This window comes from Corvus cornix, chromosome 14 (genome assembly GCF_000738735.6).
Source record: "Corvus cornix cornix isolate S_Up_H32 chromosome 14, ASM73873v5, whole genome shotgun sequence".
Classification (NCBI taxonomy): domain Eukaryota; kingdom Metazoa; phylum Chordata; class Aves; order Passeriformes; family Corvidae; genus Corvus; species Corvus cornix.
Genome location: NC_046344.1, coordinates 4194945 through 4216144, shown reverse-complemented (window position 1 = coordinate 4216144; position 21200 = coordinate 4194945). Strand labels below are relative to the sequence as shown.

Sequence of the window (21200 nt, the reverse complement as noted above, 5' to 3'; positions counted from 1 at the left end):
GTGGATGTGTTAAGAATAAAATAACAACAAGGGGTGGGATTTTCCAAAGCACTCCGCATCGGCCTGACTCTATTCTCTTTGAAGTCAGCAGGAGTTTTATTACCAACTTCAGTGGGAGCAGTTAAGCCAATGCTACACATTGTGAACGTGCATATTCATGAAGCAAGTAGGATTTGCTAATGGGACATGGATTCAAAGGGCTGATAAGATTTTAGTGAAAAAGCTACTTGAAAAAGAAAACAAGTAGTTCCATGAGCACCAGAACTATGAAATCCTGCTTTCCTTGAGTTTGATTGACTTGGGCACCGAGAAGGGGCATGTGCTGATTGAAGTCCTTCCTGTGGGTGGGGTGCTGAGATTTGTGCTCTCTCCCAGATGGATTCACCGGCACCAAATAAAGGCTCAGCACAACATGGCAGCTTTTTCCTCAGTAGAAGTAGGGCATCTCTCTTCTACCTCTGCCTGCCTGCTCAAACCTTGAGGGAACTTGCTATTTTTGAGACTGCTACCCTCTATCAAATTCAGCTGGAGTTGGATAATGCACTTAAAAGTTGTGAGGCATATACACACAGGTATAAATACACTCCATGGGAGCATGAAATCCACGCTTTTGCAGGATCTGCAGGAAGGCACGTTAAGACTGCTCAGAATCAAGTTTTGAGGGAATGAAAAGATGGGTTCAGAGCAGCTGGTCAGCAAACAGCCTCAGATGGATGAACCACAACCCTCTGAGAATCTCAGCTATGGAGAAGGTGCTAAGAGAAGGGCAATCCTTGAGAAAAGAAGGAGAGAACAATATGGTCCTTCAGAGGAATTAGAAAAATGGTTGCTGAGATAAAAATACCTTCCAGATAAGAAACTGACATATAGAAATGTGACCAATTTGCTCAAAGTACTCAAAACGTCTCAAAAAAAACAGAACTTGAAAGGGTGTCGAGTTTTTGAGCAATGGAGGCACTGCACTTCTGGAATGCCAGGGCGTTTCCATTCTGGAAAGCCAAAGCAGCTCTGACTGCACAAAGAAAATGAAAGGAAGCGGCAACACTGACTGGTCCCTTTGGCATCTGGGCTAAAACAACCCAAGAGGAAGACAGGGAGAGTTGGATACAGTCCCCAAACTCCTTTCAAATGGGAATCCAGACTCCCAGGAACAAAGCCTGGCAATGGACCTTCCCTGCCAAGAGCAGCCCGTTGCCAGCCCAGGTGCTCACATGCACTGTCACTGCCTTTGGCACCAGGGATGTCCAAAGAAGAGGATCAATTCTCTCTCCACCCCACAATTTCCACACCGCTGACAACTCAGAAAACAATTCAAAAGGGAATTCAAAGGATCTGTTGAAATTCCAACGAGGAAATCTGAGTGAGTGAGCATATGTAAATAGAAAGAATGAGTAGCACATAATTACATCAAATTGTTACTTAGCAAGGGAAGTAAATAACCCAAAATATGCAGAGCAAAAAATGGCAATGAATTAGAACTAATTACTTAAGGCTAATTAAAATAAGAATGACTTGAATTGAAATATGGTAATAGCGTTGAACCTGCCTTCTACCAGGGAATTTCGATAAAAGTGATAATGTCACTTCAACCTTCACCTGATGGGGGGTGGAAATTTGGGATTTGGAGCTCATGGCTGCTTGGGGGTACTGACCACAGCAATGCATTATTTATGATGGAATGGGCTGGATTTTTCTGGCAGGTGCAGGTGTCCTGGTCATGGGAAGAAAGAGGTTTTCTTGGATAATGGATGTGAAGTGGAGAAAATACTGTGACAGGCAAAAGCTAAATCCCTCAAAGACGAATAGATCCTGAGGTACCTCTCCATGCTGGGATATGCTACGGTTGAAGAGAGTAAAAGAGAAAGGCATGGAGATAATGAGATCACAAAGAAGGAAAGAGAAAGAGGGAACAAGAGAGACGGAGGGAGCGAGGAATGAAATAGATAGGGAAAGCTTAGAGCCATGACAAATCATCACCAGCTTCAATTACACGAGCCTGCTGGGCTATGAAATCTGCCGAAGGTCACTGGGTTCCTGTCTTTGCAACTAAAAACCAAGTGGCTTCGCTGGTTCCACCCCACGGCCCGACTGTCTGGTGGGAATGCCCAGGGACCAGCGGCCTTGCTGATGGCTGAAAATACCTGCACAGCCTGCAGGGCACTAACAAGCTGGTCCAGAGGGCACAGACAGCCCCAGTTAGGAGATTAACGTGTCAGAGCCATGCACCGAGTCCCAGCACTTTGCCAGCATGCCAAAGTGCTCCTGTGCCAGCAACTCAAGCCCTGCCAGAGAGCAAGGGGAAACCTCAAGCAGCAGCAAAGCCTGGTTCAGCATCTTCTTGCCACGCCACAGAGCCCAGTTTGTGCTCCACCACCACCTTGTGCAGGCTTATGCCCCAAGACCCCCTCAACCACAGCCACTGACCCCAGTAGGCTTGGATCCCTGCTGGGCACAGACACAACTGGTTCAGTGGCAGCATCTACACATGGAGAAATCCTGATCTTCTGCCACAAGCAGAGAGTGCCCTGGCTGTGCACCATGCTCTGGGCTCATCCCCTGGTGCTGAGCTGGGCACAAAGCTCCCCCTGCTCCTCCAGGAGCCAAGCTGTTAGCTGTGTTTACTGCCTCATTCTTTCCAGTCCCTCTGGTTCACACTGGAGATGAAAACCTCTTCACCCTCTCACGGCCCTGGGATTCCCATAAAAACCATGAGCTCCTCATCCCAGCACTCTGCATGAACAGGCATCACAGAGAGGATGGAGGATGGGATACAGCAGCAATGCAGCCTTTCCACTCTCATTCCATCTCCTGGGCCAGCTTTTGAGCCAACTGAAGGAAAAGCTGGTGCCAGGCTTGCTGCCAGCTGATGAATCCAACTGGATTCATCTTGGAGCTGTGCATCTGAGAAAACTCTAAAGCCAAAGCACGGCTGGGTTCTGCCCAGCAGGTATGGGATGCTGTGAAATATCAGAGAGGTGCTGCAGCTCCAGAGGGGCTGCTCCATCCGTGACAGCCTTCCCAGCATGGACCAGCTGCTGAGACTGGACAGCAAAGCCAGTCAGTACCAAGAGTACAGACTGACTCTGAGGTGATGGTAACAAGCCTTGGATTGACTGCCTGAACTACAGGCTGTCACCAACTGATGACCACCTCCTCAGAGCTCCATTTATACCGAATGCCAGCTGGGATGGGTGACAGTGAGACACACCCTCAGAAAATGTCACTGTACTGAGTACCAGGGCTCTACTTTAAGCATGCTGGTGGCTGAAATGTTATTTCTATTTCTCCAGTCTCCTTCAGAAGGAAAAACATCCCTTAGAAAACCAGAGTTCAGACTTGCTGCTCCTCCTGTGCATGGAGGAGCTGTGGCAGGCCAGGAACAGGTTCCCAGAGCCTGCTGCCAAGATCCTGGCATCACTGTCACTGCCCTGCCTGACCCTCTGCCTTCCAGGGAGGGAAACCCTGGCACTGGTGAGGATGCTGCCTCGGCAGACACAAGCAGTCGGCTGAAAGACATTTCCTCTTTGTTCCTCTGCTCGGTGTAATGAATCCTGCCTCCCACTCAGATCTGCTAAGTAAGAGGAGTTACTGTGAGTAATCCCCACTTCGGCATCTTCGGCTGTAATCGCAGAGAAATCACATTAGCTTTTTTTTCTAGGACAAGGAGAAATTCATCAAATTGCAATCCGGGAAGAGCACACACAGGAGAGAGAGAAAGCCAACAACACACACATACCCTGCAAAAAAATCCCAAAGTTGACATTTACATTTCAAACACTTATAACAGCTAAACAAATAACAGTAATTATACTATTTGCATACTTTGTTAAATAATTGTTTGTTAGGTAAAGGCAGTGTGTGCGGTGTGTGTGTGTGTGTGCAAGGAGCAGATGCCTGAAACCCCGGGAAGCAGAACAGCTGCTGCTTCCCTTCCCAGGTGACCTGTTTGCTTTACAAAACGGTGACAAGTGACCCAAAGCTCTGGCTGGGGGGGTTGGATGTGCTGATATATGGGGCACAGAGGCATGGGGCAGCAGAGGCTTGGCTGAAGAGGATGAGGACCATGAGCTGTAATCCTGCTGCTCAGCACCCACATCACCCTCCTGGGCACACAGACATGAGTGTCCCGGACATGAGCACCAGCACTTGACGAGGTGAAGCTCCCCTGCTCTGAGCACGAATCTAGGATTGCAGAAACACTGCCAAGAAGGAGAGCTGTGGAAGAAACCAGGGGAAGGCACAAAAGCTGGACAGAGAGAGGCTCCCCAGTTTGCAGCACCACATGCTGAACACCCCTCTGACGATGATGCCTGACTCAGAGCCCACAAATCATCTCCTGGCTGGCGATTTCCCATTGCTCCTGCAAAAGCATCTCAGCTTTCATCCCTTTCTGCTCAGCTCCTCGGGCAGACAGCTAATTGAAGGGTTTTTCTTTCATTTCTAGTACAGAAAACCCAGTAAATGCCTTTTAATCTACCCAGCTTTCCCCATGATTGGCTCTGTCTATCTGCTCACCATCCCTATCCTGTTTTGTTGTTTTGTTTTTTTTAAATAGACTTGAATGATGCAAACTGGTGGAGAGAGGAGAAGCCTTCTGCCTCTCCTCACATGGTCAGAAAAGGTGGAGCCGAGCCAGAGCCACTGCATCTTTTCACACCTGGCTGGAACCAGGTCAGGCAGCTAATGCATTTCTCAGGCTCAGTGGCTACTTGTTGGAGACACACAAATGCTGCTCGGCTGCTTGAGTGCTGGAGGCTGGGAGAAAAAATTCCAGCAAGAGACATATGTGTCGGAAGGCTGAGAGGGATGTGGTGCTGGGAAAGAGAAAAGTGATGCATCCACAGAGCTCGGCTCTGTGCAACAGAAAGAGATGCAAGTTGAATAAAAGGCTCCATGACTTTGAGACTGCCCCTCACAGCACCAGTTAAGAGTGGAGGGTTCATTAACCATAAGAGCGAGTGCTCGTGCCCTGTTCATGGGTGAAATCCCAGCTCCAGAGGTTAAAACCATCCATGCAGGTCCCCTAGTCTGGGAGCAAACCCGTGCTCACTCTGAGCCCCCCACCCAGCTTATCCCCCCAAGCAACAGCAGGAAAGTCACAGTCCCAAGAAGGAACCCAGGCATTCGCTGGCTCTGATGTGTGCAGCTCAGATTTTTAAGTGTAAAACTAAGGGCATCCCATGGGGCTGGGGAAGAGAAATGCTCCAAAATAACCATTCTCCCCTCAGAACATTTTCACTGGAAACGTTTATATTTACCCTTCAGAAAAAAACTTTTTCCTGATTTTTTTCTTTAAGTTGAAAGAACGTTTTCCAGTTCAACTCTTGTTCTTTCAAGTAGAAATGTTCAGTTTTCTTTAATGACTCCTTTCTCCCCCACTACTCTGCTTTTTACTTCGAGTTTAAAAAAAAAGGAGATGAGGAAAGGAAAACTAATAAAACCAGAGTGAAATTTTTTACATGAGTTTCAAATAACTTGAAAAAAATTACTTTTTTTTTAAGTTTTATGAGTGAATTTGAAGGATGCAAGAGCTTTAAGCAAACTTTTTTATGTAGGTCAAAAGAAATTTTTCCCAGGATTAAAAAAAAAAGCCTAAACAAAAACCCTTAATGTGGGTGAAACACTGTGGACCAGCTCTATATAAAACCTTTGCCCCAACTGCCTGTGCAAAAAGCCCATAGAATTATAAAATCATAGAAGACTTTGGGTTGCAAGGGACCTTTAAAGGTCACCTCATCCAAACCCCCTGTCACAGGCAGGGACACCTTCCACTGTCCCAGGTTGCTCAAAGCCCCTCCAGCCTGGCCTTGGACACTTCCAACAATGGGGCAGCCACAGCTGCTCTGGGCAACCTGTGCCAGGGCCTCACCACCCTCATTCTAAAAAACTTCCTTTTATCTAATCCAAATTGACCCTCTTTTAGTTTAAAACCATCACCCCTTGCCCTATCTCAACAGATCCTGCTAAAACATTTGTCCCCATCTTTCCCATAAAAAATACCAATGAGCCACTAAGGTAATTTTTTTTTTTTTTTTTAAGCTTTTTGCCTCGATGGACCTGCTGGGCAACGCTGCCCTCAGCATGAGACAAGGTCCCCGTGAAGGCAGCAGCAGGTGGAGAGGATTTGGGCTGCCAGGGACAGCGAGGCAGAGCTCAGAGCTGCTCGGGCGGCTGAGCGCGGTGCTGACCGAAGGCAGCCGGCTGCAGCCATGGTTTGACGGCAGGACCCTGTGTGTGCCTGCTGCTCTGGGATGCCACCACCCCAGCTGGGGGAAGCAAGGGAGCCCAAGCTGACAAAAACACAAGGAGCAGCGTTGGGAGCTGAGTGGGGACACGGCTGCAGGTCACTGATGCTGCAGAGAGCAGGGCTGGCCTCAAGCAGGGCTAGAAGTGTTGATCCTGATGCTTGGCCCCAACACCATCGCCTCGAGGGAGATTTGGCAAGGTGAGCTGGGTCAAGGCAAGAGTAAGAACCATTCCCACAGTGCACAGCATAAGGGGCACGTGTCAGCCAGGGCAGAGCAGGGAGCTTGGGGAAGTATGCTTGATTTAGGACAAAATGGCAAAAAATCAGAGAGAAAAGAAGCGCGATTCCTGTCTCCTTTTAAATAATAATTACAAAAAAGAGCTCATGGAAACGGACACATTTTCCCTCAAAAGATATTTAACACTTCATTTTGCTTTGTCCTTTTTTGAATACTTCTTACAAAACACAAAGGCTTTAAACAAAAGGTCATTAAGAGATAAAGAACTGAAGCTCTTCTTGCAAGAATGAAAGGAGAAGGCATCGTGACATTTTTAACGGGTTTTTTCCCCCCTCTTTTCCAAACTGAAAATTAATCAACATTGATTTGATTTCACACACATAAGCCTGTTTCGCGGAAGTGGCATTTGCTGATAGAGAGCTGTTTCGACAAGAAAATTCCAGCCAGAGGAGCACACAATATGCTGCACACCATTAGGGTACACAAGCTGCAAGGACACTGGTCTCCCAGGGTTCATAACAAATCCTATCCTTTTTCTGGGTCAAGAAACTCGTAGCTGTCTGGAGGTTATGCTAACACACCAGGGTCTGGGGACTGATGTTGAGATCTGAGGAATTCCTGTTGCCTGGAATAGAAACAATGAAATTGTTCCAAGGCACCATTTATTCCCAGGTGCCTGCAAGCTATCATTCCTGGGGAAGATGAACAATTTGAGAAGATCTAATGCCTTCAGAAATAATTCAGGGAGACAGAATTCATTCAGGTCCCCGGGTCAGTAATGAATGGGACTCGTGTGAGTCAGATGAGGACAGAGGGGACCTGACCAGCAGCTCTCCAAAACCAGGTGAGCTTGTGCAGAGACAAAGGCTTTGAGCAGCTGGGACTGGAGGCCACACGTGCTCCAGAGGGGCTGGGTGGGAGCAGTGAGTTCCAAGGGATGCAGTAGCCCTGGGGCTGGCAGGTACAGGCCAACAGTGCCATGCTGCTCTGCCAGCACATTAAGGACCAACACAGTCTTGAGCCTTGTGCTGCTCCAGCACCCCAGTTCCTCCCAGTAAATGCCTGGTTTATCTTGCCTCCTTTCACCTGTCAGTCAGTTCCAGTCTAAGGACTAGATGGGAATTCTCTAACTGGGAACAAACGAGCAATGCTATGAACAGCAGGGTATTGCCCCTGAGGGATTTGACAAAGAGCTGTGAGACATCCTGAATGTGCCACAGCCTCCACCTACAATGAAGGGTCAGAAGTGGGATGAGGAAGGTACAGCATGGAAAGAATCACAGGATTATTAAGGCTGGAAAAGACCACCAGGCCCACTAAGCAATATCCCAAAGAAGCTACCCACTTCCCCATATGACACAGTAAGCCTGCTTCCCTGCAGCACTGCCCTGCATCCTGTCCTGGCTGGCATTCACTTTCCTGCTGGCATTCCACCACTTTGGAATGCTGTGGGTCCCTGTGTCTGTGTCAGGGAGCAGAGAAAATGGCAAGGGAAAAGCAAACAAAGTGAATGAGAAAAGCATAACAAACCCAGCAGAAAAGTCTTCCCACGCCACTCTGTGCTTTCAAGTAAATGAGGCTAATTAACTAATTGCCTAAATTATTAGGGCTATTTTTACCCTTGTATGAAGGCTTGGCATTATTGCCAACTTCTTAAGACTCAGCACTCTCAACTTAACAGGAAGTTAATGAAGCAAAGCCCCTGGAGAGGGGACCCTCAGGGCAGAGCAGCTGCCAGGCCAGGGCTGGGTCTGGGCTCAGGTGGGCACCTCTGCAGCGGGGACGGAGCATCTGCAGCAAAAAATGGTGCTGTTTAACACAGAGGTTCAGAGCTATTTGCTGAAATCTCACCTGCACCTGAATCTGCCCCCAGTAAAGGATTTCTCTCCATCAGTTTCCCACTGCAACCAAGATGATAGAGGCTGATTTGGAAAGGGTTTCACAACTGGGCGAGAGAAGGGGAAGACTGATGGCTGCATGCCAGTCCTGGCTCCATGGAAGTCCATCAGATCTCCTGGGCAGACCCAGAGTAACCCTGGACAACTGGACCACCCTCCAAAAAACGAAAGGGCTGATCCACCTACTGTCATCTTGACTGACCACACTCATCACCCCAGACCTGCAGCCTCCAGGAAGGAATCCGATGTGGCAGGAGCTCCTTCCTTCTGCTTTGAGAAAATGCTATTTTCCTGGGGTTTGAGGGATTTTCTCCGCAAAGAAAACTAGATGTTTTCTCCTCTTCAGCTAAATGCCAACATCTTAGCTCCCTGGTGGCAGTCTCAGTTAACTCCATTACAACCCCCCAGCCATTCTGGCTGAAGGACTCATCCCCTCAGGAGCCAGGAGACGGATAGCCCTCCTTTTCTGTAACAAATCTCACCTATCAGCTCTAATGAGGTGACATTTCAAGCCTGGCTCTTCTCTCAGCACACAAGTACACAACAGTTTGGGGTGCCAAGTCTCTTCCAGGCATGTCACTGAGGAGAAGGGCAGGTGACATTCTGCTGTCCTTTGGATGCAGAAGTGAGCTCCCTTCTGAGTTATCTCCAAGATTATCTTCAATGCTGGATCAGCCACCGCTTGGTGTGGCTGAGACCTTCAAGGATGGAGAGCTCATGGCCTCTCTGGCCATCTGTTGTGGAGCTGTGCCACATTCTTAGCGCACATCTACTTCCAAGTGCCCAGCCTGAGCCTCCCAAGCTGCCTGTATGCCCTCTGTCCTCCTGTGAGGCTGCCTGCTGCTCTTGGGAAGAGTTTGGCTCTATCACCTTTGCAAGCTCTGCCCAAGCAGCTGTAGTTGTTTGATGCTGCCTTTCCAACCTGGATCCTGAGGTCTGGCAGGGTGAGGAGTCTTTGGATGCCCTGAAATGCTGGTCTGACAGTGCTGGTGAAGGGAGCCAGCAGTTCACACCAAACCATATCAAGTAAGCCACAGACTTCCTTGGGTCAGCTCCACCAGCACTTGTGCCTCCAAACAGGGCTCCTGGGCCCCTCACAACTGCTTTGGTCAGGGTCAGTAAGATGATGAAGGAGGACCAGATGGCAGCCACTGCTCTGCTCAGCAATGCACGAAGGGCACCTCACAACTCTGTTTTCAAGGAAAACTCGTCACAATTTTTTTTGTATCTGTCCTTCTACCTGCAGGCCCTCTCCCCAAACTCTGGTCACCTTTCTTGCTGAAAATCCCATTCTGGTTGGAGCTAGCCAGCTTTTGCTGTTGAAAAATACCATGTTTGCCTAGTCCAGAGTAGGACCTCTGTTAGATCAGGCTCTTTTCTCTTAGAAAAGATGAATACTTTCTCCTGTCTTGTCAGGGAAGCACAGAGAGCCATTGTCCCAATGTTTTGTAAATATAAAACAAAGATTGTGGCCCCTGGGGTGACTTGGCAGGAAACTTCACCATTTTCGAGGGCCTTCCTGCATGTGAAATGGAAAGAGCAGTGCTGCCCTGTAGCTCCCTGTTTGCAACGTACTTAGAAATTCTTGAATATCTGGCACAAGACACGCTGTATTATCTCCTACCTCATCTCCTGTGTACAAAGCTGGCAGCCTGGTCAGGGGAATTGTTCCAGGTTTGTGCTGTCCAGAAAACAGCCTGACAGGAAGATTTGCAAGTCACATCTCCCTGCTCAGTGCCATCTCCTGCCCCACTGCTCGGGAACCCACTAGGGATGATGAAATTTGGGCTCTCCACCCTGGGAGAGGGTTGGCAATCCCAAACCAGGAACTGGCAGGCAGCTCTCACTGCCTGCTGCCAGCTCCAAGGGCTGCTCACTGCCTGTTCCCATCACCCTCAATGTTCCCATCAAGACCTCAGCCACTACTGAAGAGAAACCAAATGCTGCCCATTCCACCCACACTTAGGGACCAGCAGGGAAACTGGGAGCCCAAGAGAGGTCAGTCCTGCTGCAATATTTACAATACAGGAGAATATCCTGGTATCTTCATTACCCCCAAGCCCATATAACAGTGCAGAGGATGTTAGGACACAGCTATTTCCCTACTCCTCTAATGCAGGTCCTGCTGGAGGTGTAGGGACAAAAGCAGTGAAAGTCCGATTTCAATTTACCAAGTGCCTCTTCCCAGCACATTTGTGAGTCAGATTAAATTTCCCAGGTTTGCCTTCTGCATATTTTATCCACTAACATATTTGCATCGATTTAAATACAATACAAAGCTGCAGGCACCATCAAAAGAGGCTAGAGAGGAAAGGGTAGGAGAAGCTTGTCCTTTTCCTTTAGGCTTATGAAAGATTCTGTTCTGAGAGGTTGGAGAAGGGGCACTGCCAGGCTGGAGCTGTGCCAGTCCTTCACTTGAGCAAGCACAGCCTGGAGGGAAAGGCAGGAGCCATGGGAGACTTCCACAGGTGGGTTCAGGGCAGGGATTGGCACTGGTGATGCTGGGACAGAGCATTCAGTGACCTCAACCCATGCCAGCAGCACCTGAGAGAGCAGGACGTCAGCTCCAAACTTGCTACCTGGCATCTCTCCACAAAGTGGAGAAATCCCTTGGAAAATGCAAAGGTTTCATGGGAATGCCCCACTGGTGAAAGAGGGCATTCCCCAGGAGGTCTCTGCACAGATACAGGTAAGGCACAGTTTAAACACACTCAGGACAAAGAGAAGCACCACGTTGGATGATTAAATCCCCCATGTACCCGCAGGAAGTGGAGAATAGATCCTGCTCACCAGAGCTGTGAAACATACTCACCTGTTGCAGGAATTAATCCTTTTTTTTTTTTTAATAACAGAGAGTGGCAGAGCTGTGCACACAGAAATCCCATCTGAAGTGAATCCCTGATAAAGAGGAAGCCAAGCTAAAAGGTGAGTTTTACTAGCTGCCAAGGCTTTAGGTTTCTAAAGGGTCTCTTGTGGAATTACTGTATTAGGAGGCTATTACAGGTATAGATACCAAACTGCTATGCACAGCAAGAAAAATCATGAAAGTTTTGAGATGGGAAGGAAACACACGGAAAAAATGAGGCAGAAGAGGGCAAGAGGGGGAGAGAGGAGAAGCAGTGACCTGCAGAGAGGAGGAAGGCTGGTAAATGATGGAGGAGATAGTGGAAAGGGGGTGAAGAAGACAGCAATGAGCAGTAGTGGTGGAAGAATAGAGCAAGATAAAAAGAGGAGGAGAAAGGAAAAAAGAGATAAATGAGGGCAAAGACCAACTCATCATTTTGCAATTCCACCCCGGTGGAGAGGAAAATTGATGTCTGGAGCTTTTTTATGGCCAACCTCCTGGGCATGGGACAAAAGACAAGTTATTACCCAGCCCCAGGTCAGGTCTGTAGCCTGCCAGCTGCCTGACACATTCAGAGAGCCCAGGAGAGCTGTAAATCAAGGGTGCCAAAGAGATCACAGGGAAGCTGGGACCAGGCACAGCAGTGAGCTCAATACAGCCACAGGAGAGGAGCAAACCCAGGAGCAACAGGGGCAGACAAGGAGTGCCCAGCTCAGAGGGCTTTGCTCATCTCTCCTTCATGCCATTCCTAAGGACAGCGCTCCCCCAGAGATGCAAGTCCCCCTGCACTTCCTCCTGAGTTCTCTTCCTATTGATTTCCAAGCCCTGAATACCATTTATTTTTGCTTGCTTGATTCACTCATTCATTGAATAAAGGCTTCATCACTATTATTATTATTATCCCCGTCATTGGGCTCCTCATCACACATTATATTATTTGCATTGCAGAGCTGGAAGATTTCAGGTTGAGGCAGGAAATTTGTGCGAGTTGTTATTACTGCAATCAGATGAAGTGAGAATTGGATCGGCGGAGGCTGCCAGAGCACAGCTCTCCCAGCAGGACACTGAGGCTCTGCCCAATCAGGGGAAGCTGCTGTCTCAATGTGCAGGTCCCACCAGCAATTTTGGACTTGCCTTTGGTGTCCCACCTCTCCCTCCCACCCCACCTCCCAGCCCCACCAGCTGCCAGCAGAGAACGGGGAAACGCATCGGTACAGGAGGGCGAGGAATCAGAAAGGACTTGGCGAGATTGCACATTTTCTGCCTTGCTGATGGTATTTATTAGACAACAGAAAATAGCTATTTTACCATCTGCCTCGTAAAAAAAAAAAAAAAAAAATTCCTCATTAAATTAATGGAATGTGCAGCTGCTGAACAGAGTGTTCCTCTCACGGCCGCCTCCCCATCAGCCCAGCACTTGCTGGAGCAGGGAATCGGGCTGCCAAACGGAGCTGTGGCTAACTCGGGCTCGTGTGGTGGGGGAGGATGGACAGACAGACAGCCCCCTGCTCCTCCCAGCCCTGAGGCTGTGCCAGGGGACCTACAAGTGCCCTGTTGCTGCAGACAAGGTGCAAGGGCTGCTTTGCTTGTCATGTTATGGAGCAGAGGGTCTATCCCCTTCCTGCACACACCCCTGCTGGGCCTCAGCCTGTGAAGGGAACTAAAGGGGTCTGCTCAGCAGGCTCAAAATGCCTCCTTTTGCCTAAACAGAGCATGATCCAGACTCCAGCTTGAGGAGGTCAGTGTTGCCCAATGCCATTTGTAGAGCATGGCAGGGTTTGCAGGCAAGTAAAGTCCCAATTTCCCGGCCTCTGCCACCTCAACATGACCTCGTCAATCCATCCCCATCATCCATCTCTACACCTCAGAGTTCCACTCAGCTGATGTTTGCCCTGTGGAGGTGTTCAGCTGGGTTCACCAAACCAAGGAAGCCTCAAGCCTGGCTGACTGCACAGCCCAGAGGAGCTCCTACACATAAGCCTTTGTTTTGGCCCAGAACAGACCAAAAATCATGAGCCCAGTCCCTTCCCAATCCCAGCAAGACAGGCGCACCATAAACCCAAGGTCCTGAATGATTTTAGTGATGCTGATGGAGAGAGAACAGCAGGCAGTGTTACCCATTCACTTCTACTGAACAGCAACTGCAGGGATTTACGTGAACCTTTTCTTCTGATACTTGGTGGAGCCTGGGCAGTGTTTGATAGCGAAGTGATTTCCAAAATCTGATATTACATGGCGCTTTGAGGAGCAGATCCACCAGTCTGCATTGCCAAAGTATCCCAGAGGTACCAGACACCAAAACTCGCTGCCTTGGCTCACCACTTCACCCCGAGTAACACCTGAAGAGTTTTATCTACGACTGCTTTGGGCCCAGCAGTTCTTCTCCTAGGGAAATCAAGTCCTTCGTTGGTTGCCTCAGCACTGACAATGTTTCAGGATCGCTGCAGCATAATCCACATTTAATCCTCAGCTGTGTTTTCTGCTGCTAACCCTTCTGCTAATGCCAGGGAGCTCCCGGTGCCTGCACTGCTCCTCTGAAGCTGCAATCCCTTCCCTGTTGCCCTCTTCTCCTCTTTCTAGGAGGATTTTCTATCTAGATTTTTCACCTAGGTGAGTTTTCACCTGTCTTTTGCAGGAAATTTGTTCTCTTAAACTTGCTCCTTCAGCATTTACAAAGCAACTGGGGGAAGGCTGACCTTGGGAGACAGGTCCAGCTGCAAAGAGGTTGCCCCCATTGTGTCTGTGGTGGGAGCAGGAGATGGCCCCCTGAATTTCAGCATGCAAAGGGAAGTTACAGGACTGCAGCATGTCGAATCACCTCACGCCAAAATAAATCCTGACATAATAAGCCCTAATGCTGCCAAAGAAACTATTACAGTCAGTTACAGAAATAATCCACATTGAAAATCAGTGAAAATACCTCTCCCTGGTGGAATAACATGGCTCTAGAGGATCAGTTCCAGTCAAAGATGATCATTTCATGTTTACCCAACAGATGAGGGCACCTCCAAAAGTCAAATGTTGCCGAAAAAGCTCTGCTTAAGTGAGATTTTGCCACCTCTCATCAGAGTTGCTTTTAAAAGTGATGAGCAAGTACAAAAGGGAAGACCATGAAAGGCAGAGATCAAATCAAAGTCCAGAAGGCTGCTGTGGCTCTCTCTTATATCTCTGCCTTCAGTCCTATCAATCCAATCAATTTGCAGCAGCAAGGGCAGAACAAACACCCACCTGATTGCTTCTCCGGCAAAAATTTTCAGATTTTCAGAGCCTAATGGCAAAATTTCCCCTAGCCTTTGCCTGTGTTGCTGCTGGTCTTGGGGATTTTAAGGCAGAACCATGTCTGCAAGTCACTGATTTTATCTACAGCATCAGTTGGTTGTGTTTTCAGGGCTGTAGGTGTCTTGGCACGTGTGGATCTGGCCAGTGGTGTGTGCACGCTGCCTCGGGCAATCATGGCAGTGCTACTCTCTAAGAGGAACCTCTGAGACAGGACTGCCAGGCTGCTGAGCTTCCTGCTGGAGAGGCTGGTTTAGAAAGCAGGTTAGCCAGAAAGACATGGCAGATTAGCAAAAAAACAGGGGCTGTCATTTTTTCCTTGGAAAAACATTAGCTTTCTTAGAAAAAAAACACACTAATTTCATGGAAACAAACAAACAAACAAACAAACATACACCCCCAAGTTCCTTTAATTAAAACTTGAAGCCTGTCACAGGGAATTTCGATAAAAACGTTGACATTTTGCAAAGTTGCCCTTGGACAAATCATGAGCACTGAAAGCTCTGAGACAGGGACACTGTGGGAAGTGACTCTGCGCATGCCAGAGCGTTTTGGGAAGGACATTCATCTTCCTGCAGTCAGGTGTGCTGGTAATTCCGTGATGTTCCTCATGTGTTTGTCCTTCCCGTATCCACGTGCAATCTGCATTGCATGGGGGCTGTGGCAGCACCATGAGAAGGCCAAGAGAAGGTCGTGTGGTTGCACACAGGGAAAATGCAGCGCGCCCCGGGCAGGGCTGCGCACGCACGGCTCTGCAGGCTCCGGGTGCTGTTCGGAAAGGAGGGACTTTGTGCCCGTGTGTCTCCTGCTGCTGGCACAGACACGGAGCTGCATCACTTCACAGAGCCCAGCACACATTTTTGCAGTGGCCCAGGGTCAGGGATGCTGGCTGGGACAGCGAGGGGTGAAGCACAGCTCCAAGATTTCGGGTTGCTGGTTTGTTCCATGGGAATTTGTGGAGCCGCAGGTTGATGCAGCGCCCACAGGTCTCCAGGACACCTCCAGTGCTCAGGGCCTCACACAGCAGGATGCTTCCACCTCGTGAGTCAGAAATGCGGGTGCTGAGGCTCTCTCCTGTGTATGAACATTTTGATACATCACCCCTGGCTCAGGTCTCAGCTGCAGACAGCAGCCCTTCCGCGGGCCCTGCTCATGCACACACGGACCCAGGGCCACCTCCATCATCCACGGAGGAAAACCTGAAGAGACAGATGGGGAGGAAGGACCTCACCCTCCAGGTCTGCCCTGGGGCTGATGCACGTGTGAGAGGAGTCGCTGCTTTTGAATACCATAGGTCTCATCTCAGCATCGTTTCCCGTTGCTCCGTCCCCCTGCTTCTCCCGGGCTTACGGGAGCACTCAGCTCACACTAACAGATCTGAGCATCCCCGGATGATTAAAGGAAGCGCTGCCTTTTAAATCGCTCTGATTGGGGTTGACGGCTGTATGGAATTGGACACTTGGCTCTAATGATGTGTGAAAATCTCCCTGCTGTGACCTGTCGTTCCAGCTGTGGAAAATAAGGAGAAAGGCGGAGGAGGGGCATTAAAAAACCCCTTCAGTGGGAGTTCAAGATCAGACAGAGGTTTGTCACTCAGGACAGTCCCTCTGGGGCTCTGCTCAATGCCTGTATGTGGCTGGGAGAGGTGGCCCTGCTTCACAGAACTGTGGGGATGTGTGTATATGTGGCACCAGTGGCAGCAGACAAACTGGGGACCTGCTCTGGTGCAGGCCAGCATGACCAAAGCATCTGAGCCACATCGGAAACTCACTCTCAGGCAAGGAATGCCTGCCAGTTTCATGGGTGGGCTCCATCCTGGCTCTGGCTGGTCCCCCAATATTCCCATGATGGCGCTGGGGGGTATTATCTGAGACTGAGGTGCTGCTGGTGTGTGCAGGCTGCCACAGCACAGCTGTGCTGCTGGAGCATTGCTCTGGGCTGTGACTCCTCTGGATGAGACTGTGGCGAGCTGGCTCCAGCCCCAGGGGCAGGCAGGCATGGCCCAGCCTGTAGCACAGCACGGTGGCTTCAGTTGAGTCCCACGAGCATGGTAAGAATAGCCTCAGCGAGCAAACCCCGCTGTCCCTGATGCACAGGGGACACCAGCTGACACCTCCTGGGGTTGGTCTCCAGCACTGCTGCTGCCAGGGGACCAGCCAGCAGATCTCTGCACCAAGGCAATGTCAGCCCAGCCCGTTCAATGCCTTCTGTCCCCACCACCTTCCCCCGTTATTAAATCCCTAATGACACCTGAATTCAAAGCAAATCTGGCCATACGCAGTGTAATCCTTCCTCTCCAGACAAATTGGCTTCTTAGAGGCCCTCCTCACTGAGATTCACTGTTCTGTGGCAGAGGGGAACGTCTAAGTGGGCTCTGAAACAAAGGATGAGTTTCCTCAGGCTCGGCTGGGGCTAAACAGAGGCACTGGGGGAGGCTGGGCACCGGCTGGAGGTGTCCTGCAGCGAGTGACCCTCAATGTGACATTGATGGCTCTTAATTCCTAAGCCTGCTTTGGAAGGATTTCAGTAGATCCTATTTAATCACTGCAGCCTCTTCATCTCCCCTGTTCTCAGCTCAGGGTAATGTTATGCATTCTCCTCCACCAGTTTCCTCCAAGAACTGGCCACCCTCCTCTCCCTCTGGGGATCCCCAGCACGGGGCCACCGAGCCCTTCACCTGCTGCACGGTGCGGGGCTGCCAAAGCCACAGCTGCCCTTGGCCTGTTTGCTGCCACACAGCTCAAGCAGCATTTGCTTCATTTCCTGTGTCCGTGGGAGGACTCGCTGTCGCGCTGACGAGGGGCACAGCTCCCTGCAGGTGCACTCACCACCTCCCCACAACTGGGCTGCGCCGTGCATAGCATTAAACATTTAAGCACTTGTCAAAATGTTGTAACTGTTTTTTTGTCTTGTTCCATTAGCTCCATTTCCAAAGGCCACCACCGGAACTACTGAACATTTATTTCTATTGAATCCAGCTTAGAAGTTATGATCTGAGAAAGCAGGAGACAGGACAGTATGTTCCGTGGCACCGGCTCTTCCCCACCAGCGCTCAGCTGAGACACACTGGCCTTTGAAATATCATCTTTATTCCTATCTTAGAAGAACTAAAATAAAGAGATTGACTCTTCCACCTGCTTGATTTGCTTTTGCTGTTTAAATAAGGTACATAAATATCAGTCAGGTGGCTGCCCTGTGTAAGTTTTGGGGCTGTGTGTTTAAACGCCCTGCACTGTTTGTGCTACCGGCTGTGGGAGCTGAATTTCCTCCCCAGGTGCAAAATAAAGTGCTGCTATTACATGATTTTCCTGTTGCTAGAGAGGCACACACATGAATCTTCCTCCCTCGCTGCCTGTGCATGAACACTGTCTTATTATGCAAATACTATGAGTATTAGACAAAAAGCACTGAAGAAAGCCAGTGGAGCCAGCAGTCTAGATGGAGTGAAGCATAGGCAGCAGGGGCTGTGGGGATTGATGGTCCCCAGGTTTGCTTTAGGTTCACTTTATCAGCAAGAAGTACCGAGCAAGAGGGAGTTGCATGGGGCTGGGGACAGCTGCAGCCCCCAGGGACATTGGAGAGATGCCCAACACACCAGCCCTTGGCCACAGAATCCTGCACCAGGGTCACTGCACAGCTGAGCTCCCCCAGGCAAACCCCAAGCTTGCACAAGGGAGCTGGGCTTGCTCCAGGACAGGGGACGGGACTGCTGGTGGCAGCCCTGCAGCCAACAGCCTCCCCTCCTTCAGGGTAAAAAAAGGGAAATCTAAAGCCTTCTTAAAAGACTTCCCTGCGTTTTAGTTCCTTGCTATTTAAAGACATGTGAAAGCCCAAGAGTTCCAGCCCGGCTGCCTGTGCCTGGATGCTTTGCAAAGTTGTAATCCCCGCTAGTGACATCACGGGCCGTTGCCATGGGGATGTCACAAACTCAGAGCTGTGACTTCACCACGGCAGAGATGGGCAGCAAGGGAGGCAGTGCTTCCCAGCCACCAGTGCCTCTGGTAATTAGCAAACTGGCACGGAAAATGAGGATGAAACACACAGGATAGGGACATAAAACCATTTTGCAAGTATGATCTATTGGAAAGCATTCCCTCATGAGAAAGCGCCTCCTTAATGTACCCTGCGCTCTTAAATAACCCGCAAAAGGCAGGGAATAAAATAGAAATTATAGTGATTTGTTTTATTGGGCATTTCATTGAGTAATTAAGAGGATAATTATGAGAAGGAACATTAAAAGGCATTACTCCTAGCCTTCATCCTGCTTTAGAGGAGCATCCTCATATTGAATGTGCAGCGTCATCCGACGTTGTCCTGTGCCAACGCGGGTTTCCCTGCAGGGAGGAAGGCGTGCATGGATGTGGGAAGGGGTGAAAAACATCTCCCCCGTGGCCTGACAGGACGCCAGAGTTCTGCCAAGGAATGCAGGGTGGGAACAGCTTGCAGGGAGCAAACCCCACCTTCATGGTGTCTCTTGGCACGTGGTGTCAGGCCCCTGTGCATGGCATGTCATGCAGAGGAGGCTAAAGCAAAAACTGAGGAGAGATCAGTGTGGTGCAAAGTACTGCTGGAGCACCACAGCCAAGGCAGAAGCTGGAAAACCAGCTGGAAGCTCAGCACAATGGTCACCCTGTGCTGGGAGGGCAGCTCTCACCCACCCCCCTTCTAACACCTATCCCCCATTTTGTCTCCTCACCTTTGCAAAGTCCATATGGAACTACCTGTTTAACTAATCCAGATGCAGACAGGACCCAGCACCATTCCAGGAGCCCTCCACAGTTACAACTCAGTCCAAGCTGCCTCTCTAAGATTGCCAGTATTTCCCACAGATGAGGAAGCCTTGGTGCTGGCCAACACATCCATGAAACACATCAGTGAAACAAAGACCTACTCAAGTCCCGAAATCTGCAGCTCCTTTCTGACCCCAGCACATCTCACTCCACCCCATTTACCCACTGGCATAGACACACTCCAACAGAAATGTCAGGACATCAGGTCCCACCACAGGCTTCCTCTGGAGCCCACATCACGTGCTGGGGACCCCAATGCTCACATACTGCCACCTCCTAAGAGGCCCCAGTCGAAAGCCAGCCCCAGTGATGGCAATTTGTCCACTGCAAGTCCCCAGTGGTCACTGCAGGGAGCAAACGTGGCTATAGGGAAATGCAAACAGGAGTGATGGACACGATGAAGAGAAAGAACTTTACTGGAAGCAACGAGTCCCACTGGACAAGCATCTATAAACACTAAGATGAGCTAATTCCCATTATTTCCTCAAACCACTTGCACAGGTGGCAAAACAAGCAACCAGCCCACCCAGAAAAAGGAGAAGCTCCAACCTGCAACGTGACAGTGCTGACCAGTTGCCAAGAATTAAGTAGCTCTTAGGTCCTTGTTTGCTGCAGAACATATATTTGGGGAAGCACACTGGAGAAGGCTGGCATGTTTTAAACTGGCCTCTGTGGCTGGAAACCCCTTTTGTCTCCCTAGGGAGATGGATGTGACAGCTATAATCCAGTTGCTATGCTGGATTTCAGGGACAGTGGCTCATCCATGTTGAGCTCAAAGCATCAGACAACTGCCAGAAAAACCCACGTTCAGAAAGTCACCAACCCTCCTTTTTCTTGTCCTGGGAACCACAACTCCCCTCCAAACTCCCCTGCTCAGGGGGAGCAATTTCCATCCTCTTCAAAAGAGACTAAAACTGGCTCTTTGGCTTCTGGCTGGCCCTTCTGGGCACGAGAGCAGCTTGCTGGGAGACTCGAGTGCTCAGCACAGTCCTAAAACAAGGCTCCTATTTGAAGTGCATGGATTGAGGCTGGATTAAGAAAACCCAGGAGGAGTGCTTAGCTCTGCTCCTGCTCTAAAAGGGCTGCTCGGCAGCAGCAGCCAGCGCAGCTTCATCCTCCTCAGCGCTTCGTGTGATCCCCACGAAGCGCCGGGGAAGCGGCGATTTCGTATGCGCTGTTCGAGATCCGGGAGCAAGGAATGGCAGGGCATGTGCTCTGCTTCCCGACGCTGCGGGAGCACCCAGAGGGGAGCTGATCCTCCCTGAACCGGGAGCAGGGAATGGCCGAGCCCGTGCTCTGCTTCCCAGTGCTGCAGGAGCACCCAGAGCGCAGCTGCTCCTGCCGGGGGCTGCGGGAGCACCCAGCGCCGTGCTGATCTGGTTCTCACCAAGAGCAGCAGGACCAGTAACCTCCACAGGGGCAGGAAAAGAACAACAGCAAACGCAGGACAAAACGCCACCCTTAACCCCCAGAAAAGCCTGGAGAGCCTTGCACTGCTCGGGTGCAGAGCGGGTCCCAGGCAGACACCTATCTGTGGCTGAGACAAGTTTAGAGAATCCCTTCTGAAGTTTGCCTCTTGCAAACGCCTTTATTTCCCCCCCCTCTAATCAATGCAGCGAGCAGGCTTAGTGCAACACAAATAGGGAACAGAGGATGAAACGATTTTCCAGCCCATACCTGAAGGTGCATCCTTCTTTTCTCACCAAGCAGCGGGGAGGATGTTGCTGTCTCTCGGTAATTTTCCAACATCCTGTGTTGCAGGTAGATTTATGCACTGATCATAGTTGAAGCTGTTAATAAAAAAGTGCAAAGAAAACGGATTTTACTGTGAAGTGTAGGGCTGCTTTTCTCCCGGCTTTGCATTATCATGACTTCCTCCTTTTTTAATCTTTTTTTCTATGATTGA

At 49.9% G+C, this 21200-nt stretch overlaps 1 long non-coding RNA gene across 3 annotated transcripts in view; it reads right to left on the bottom strand.

Annotated features, from left to right (window-relative positions):
• LOC104684821 overlaps window positions 1–21200 on the bottom strand; it is a 66071-nt gene that overhangs the window by 22548 nt on the left and 22323 nt on the right. For all 3 annotated transcript variants that reach the window (XR_005603147.1, XR_005603145.1, XR_005603146.1), the window contains exon 2: window positions 20972–21084. This is a non-coding gene — a long non-coding RNA (uncharacterized LOC104684821). The remainder of the gene's footprint in view (window positions 1–20971; window positions 21085–21200) is intronic.